General features: G+C 40.0%; 1 non-coding gene across 1 annotated transcript; it reads left to right on the plus strand.

Moving 5' to 3' along the window:
- Positions 1–3,931: 3,931 nt before the first annotated feature.
- LOC146629476 (U1 spliceosomal RNA) lies at positions 3,932–4,095 on the plus strand. Its single transcript, XR_014906446.1, has one exon. It is a non-coding gene; the product is annotated as a U1 spliceosomal RNA (small nuclear RNA).
- Positions 4,096–5,239: the final 1,144 nt, after the last annotated feature.

A 5,239-nucleotide genomic window follows, 5' to 3' on the forward strand; every position in this document is an offset into this window, starting at 1 on the left:
CCACTGTTGTATAGCTGCTGCAAACTGAACGTGCCCGTACCAGAGGTTATACTTAAAATGGCAGCTGCCAGGAAGTCTCTTTGGACATTTGTGTTCGCCCTTTATGAAATAGATATGTTGTATTACAAGGTATTAATGCACCCTTGCATTGGTAAAATAAATTCTACTAGAATAGCTGATACTCCCTTACAGAAGATTTATTTTGACCTTTCTAAAGCCTTCTTTAAAAATTAGAAAATAAAATGAAAACAGGCATATCAAAACAAGCCTACTAGAAATACTACTCTGCATTACATCCTAACACTTGGCTAAATCCTAATATGTAATTCTGGTTTAATAGTTTATTTCACTAAATGTGATTATGCACTGAAAAAGAACATGTTGGGTTTACTTAATTCAATAGTGGACACTGGTTGCACACAGATGTTTTGCTTTGGCAGGAGCTTAAACAACTGAGGTGAAGTTATTCATATTCAATAAACCTGTGCAATTTGTGTTGATAAAATATGATTGAAACATGTTTTGGTGAAGTAATTTGAGCTCCTGGATATTTTAATTCTTCACAAATTTCACACTTTATTCCAACACTATTCAGTGACTTTTACCCAAATACTATTTGGTCACTGAAGTACTATGTTATCTTCAAATGACATGTTGGTATTATATTCTAAATACACAATTTTCCAGTGAAGGCCTTACAACAGATTGTATTGTTCTCTTCCAAGATGGTTGCCAGCATCCACTAGTAACCTTTCAAAACAAAAACAGTAATTTCACTATAGTGACAGTAGGTGAATTAGCGGTCTGAAACACACGGCCCGGGGCCGACTTGCGTGAGGCCCACATCACCCCTACTTGCCACCCGTACTGTTGACGTGAGGAAATATTGTGCATTTTGGTCCTTGAAGTTAGTTTTTGTTACGGGGGATTTTGTTGTTGAGTGCAATGTGAAAATAACTTCTATAAAAAGCAAAAAATGATTTAATATGAAGGCAATATGAGCAGAGAGTAAAACCATGTTGAGGGATTGGCTGTGTTAGTTCAGTGAGAGTTATTTGTAAAGAAAACAATTTTCACTAGTAGACATAAATGTACACTTATGTCTGCATTTTTATTTTGTTAAATAAAACAAAAATTATAGCAAAGTGCTGCCACATGTCTGAGTGCCAATTCTTTTTTTATTCAATGAAAGGTTTTAGTTAATTAAGATTGAGGAAAAAGAATTTGCATTCACATTTGCAGTTTTGCCTTGTTATACAATATTTGAAAATTAAAACAAAACACTACATTTTCTGAAATATTAGTGAGTTTTTTCTTGTTTAAAGACAAACGTTTTTATACTACTTGAACACTAAAGTGACCCTCCAATGTGATGACAGTGCCAGCAGTGGCCCACAGCTCATTTAATGCTTTCTCCTAATTGGCTCATAATGGTCTCTCATATGTATGAACTATGTAGGCTATCTCTATTTTAAAATAATGGGTGGGCAATGAGAGCATCTCCTCGATGTGTACAACAGGACAACAGGGAATACAGAGAACTGACTGAGGACTTTGTCAACTGGTGCCAGCAGAACCACTTCCAGATCAACACTCCGAAAACCAAGGAGCAGGTAGTGGACTCCACCTACACCAGTGAACATCCAGAGAATGGGCATTAAGATAGCTGACTCATATAAGTGATCTGATTAATAAACGGATCTGGAGTAACAACAGAGTGTCCATCTACACAAAAGGATAAAGACGGTTGTATTTGCAACAGAGAAGTCTTTTGGAAGGGAGCAGGGAGAGCTCCTGAAGACCTCAGACGCTGTGGTGGTATTGTCCATGTTTTATGGTGTGGTCTGCTGGGGATAGGAAGAAACTGAACAGGTTCATCAAGAAAACTAGCTCTGTTCTGGGATGTCCTCTTGACCCAGTGGAGGTAGTTATCCCTGTCAGATAACAGCTCCCACCCCATACAGGTCACCCTTCAGTGACAGGCCGTGTTCCAAGTGGACATTTTGGAGGCCTTTCCCTCCAGCTGCTGTCAGACTGTACACTGCACAACAGCAATGAATGTACACCACATATTCACACACTGGGGTCTTTGCATATATCAGTGTGCAATACCTGTTAATACCTATTAACACCCAACCACTGCACTATGAAATGACCACGCCAAGCAAACAAACAATGTTTGGGTGCTGCAGATGGAAACGGACCATAGCTTCATGGTGAAATTCCTCACAAAGAGCAGAATCTACCTTGTCCTTTAAAGTTTTTATGGCCACCACTTGGGTCTGCTCACCAGGTACTGTGCCATATAGGTGGCCCTTGTACACCTTGCCAAACCGGTCCTCACCGAGCCCCTCCATAAATCGCACTGCTGACATGTTAATCTCACGCAGCTTCGCCTGCAGCCATGAAACAATAAATACATGTCACCAAAGACTCTGGCCACCAGAATTCAACAATACTTAAACAAATGTATGTAAATCACATTTACTGTGACCATATTTAATGTTACCTTGTTATTATTATTGCTACCTGTTGTTTTTGATGATTCAGGGGCGACAGCTCCGTGTCCTGGGAGGGTGAGCTGCTGAGCTGGGAACGAGGTGGTGTGTCATTTGAAGCCTTATGTTTATTGCGACACAAGCAAACCAGAAAGAAGAGGCAAGCGATAACCAATGGGATGGCAACTGCAGGTATTAAAATAAACAGGATCTCCTTCCTGGGGTTTTCTTGTGTTTCATTCTTCTTCTAATAGTAATCTGTATTATTACATCATATATAAGTATATGTATGTATGTAGATATATATAGATAGATGGCTATGGATATAGATAAATAGACTTACATATATAAGTACTTATCTATTTCTTAGTCTATATTTCTTCTATTTTTGCATAGCATTATTGCTGTTAGGTATGCTGTGTGTGTTCATTTGTTCCTGCCTTGTGTACTCTGCTGCAGTAACAATTTGAATTTCCCAACTCTGGGACTAACAAAGGTTTTCTTATCTGAAATGTATCTAAACCCAGCTGATATCTGGCTACATTTTCTGCTGAGCATCCAAATCACACTGAAGTTTACACACTGTATAATGCCTGATTTCTTGTAAATATTTAGCGATGGCCTTATGAAATATATTTTGATAAAATGTTTATCAGGCCACAGTGAACAATGGAAAATAAACAAAATTAAAACAAATAATTAAAAACACTGAAAAACACTCAAAAATATATTTTTTTAGAGATGTCTTAACCTGGTTATGCTGTACCATCCAGACGTGTATGTGCGCCGGACCCGCGTGATTTGAGACTTCCTGCCATCTTTAGCAGGTAATAAACTCCCGCCAAAGCAAAAAGTTGCTCTGAGTGAATTCAGTCGTTGTTAATGAGTAAATTTTTAGTGTTTTTATTTGGATTGTTTTCTGGTTGTTTGTTGCACACGGACATGTTCACAGACGTGTTTTCGTGAGCAACACTGTTCATACTCCGAGACCGTAGCGGGAAACTGTTGGTTGCCTAGCAGCAGTTAACGAAAAGACCGGAAGTGACTGTGCTTCAACTAGAAAACTTTTGCGTTTATCCTCTTTTTCCCGAGTATCAGACAAACTCGTTTAGCAGCGTGCTTTACCTTTGAGTTAGCTGAACTTCTGGTGGTTTGTTGGTGGATTTAAGGAGGTTAAATGGATGAAAAAAAGTTATCTTTCAGCTAGCTCTTGTTGCGCAGATACAGCAATGCATGATGGGAAATTCTCCCGGTATTTGTAAAGCTAAATAACCTTATGGGGCTCTGTTGGAAACTGCTTCATGTGTATATATAAATAGTGTGTAGTCCCAGCTTCCTACAGGCTGTGTTTGTGTTGATTTTGAGATTGTGAGCACCGTGAGTGTGCAGGGTTTGTGTGTGAAAGACTGGCCCATGCGTGAGCTAAGGAATTCATACTTACCTGGTAGGAGAGATACCATGATCACGAAGGTGGTTCTCTCAGGCCGAGGCTCAGCCATTGCACTCTGGCTTTGCTGACAGCCTGCGAATTCCCCAAATGTGGGAATCTCGACTACATAATTTCTGGTAGTGGGGACTGCGTTCGCGCTCTCCCCTCATCATATGTTGAAAGAAAAATGAGTGGGAATGTTTGCGCTTATTTTCAATGACGACGTCATGCGATCTTCTGGCTTCCTAACTACAGTTTTATCAGTGAGGCCAGGGTGAGCAGGAGAGGAGGAGGGGATGCTGTCTTATTTAAAAAAGTCTGTGCAGCATTTGGGAGGCCTGTAAACATTAACAAACACAACTTTGGATGGGGCCTTCAGCTGTAAAGCCACATATTCAAAAGACTGAAAACTTCCAGGAGACAGCTGCTTACATTGAAATGATTCATTAATGACCTCAGTGAACTGCTGTCTGTGATCTGTGTTGATTTCGACTGTGTAATTATTGTTGGGGATTTTAACATCCATGTGGACAACCCTCAGGACAAAGGGACTAAAGACCTGAGTAACACTCTGGGCAACTTTGGGCTGACTCAGCATGTAACAGAGGCCACACATAATAGAGGACACACTCTTGACCTACTGATCTCCAAGCCTGAGCATTTCAAACATTGCTGTGTCTGATGTGGGCTTATCTGATCATTACTGTGTTTTCTTTGAAAGTAAAATCTCAGCCCACACAAATATATCAACAGCAGTGATCACAAAACGGTGTATAACTGAAGACAGTAGTGAGATCTTTAACCAGGTCTTCCCATTAACACCTGACCTGTCCAAAGGTTCAGTCAATGAGCTCGTCAATAGCTTTAAGGCAAAACTGTTAAATGTAATGGATACTATTGCCCCCATTAAGGTGAAGGTTATCTCTGGAAGGAAAAAGTCTCCATGGAGAAACTCCACACTAGTGAAAAATGAAAAAAGAGAGTGTAGGAAAGCTGAGCGCAGATGGAGAAAAACAAACCTCCAGGTTCACTATGACATCTATAAAGAGAAACTTCACAATTATAATTTACAACTGAGGAGTGCAAGAAGGTCCTACTTCTCTGACATCATCACTAAAAACAGCCATAATGCTCGGGTCTTATTTTCTACAGTTGACAGGCTAACAAACCCTCCTGTGCCAGTGGCAGCTGAACTTCATTCAACCATGGCCTGCAATGACTTTGCCAAATTCTTCACAGACAAAATCCAAAAGATTAGACAAGCAGTTGGTACATCAACAGCAGATCCAGGATATGTACTGTGTCCACTGAA

The sequence above is a fragment of the Diplotaxodon limnothrissa genome, linkage group LG7, assembly GCF_057381915.1.
Source record: "Diplotaxodon limnothrissa isolate DT_005_m linkage group LG7, D_limnothrissa_male_GT1.1, whole genome shotgun sequence".
Lineage (NCBI taxonomy): Eukaryota > Metazoa > Chordata > Actinopteri > Cichliformes > Cichlidae > Diplotaxodon > Diplotaxodon limnothrissa.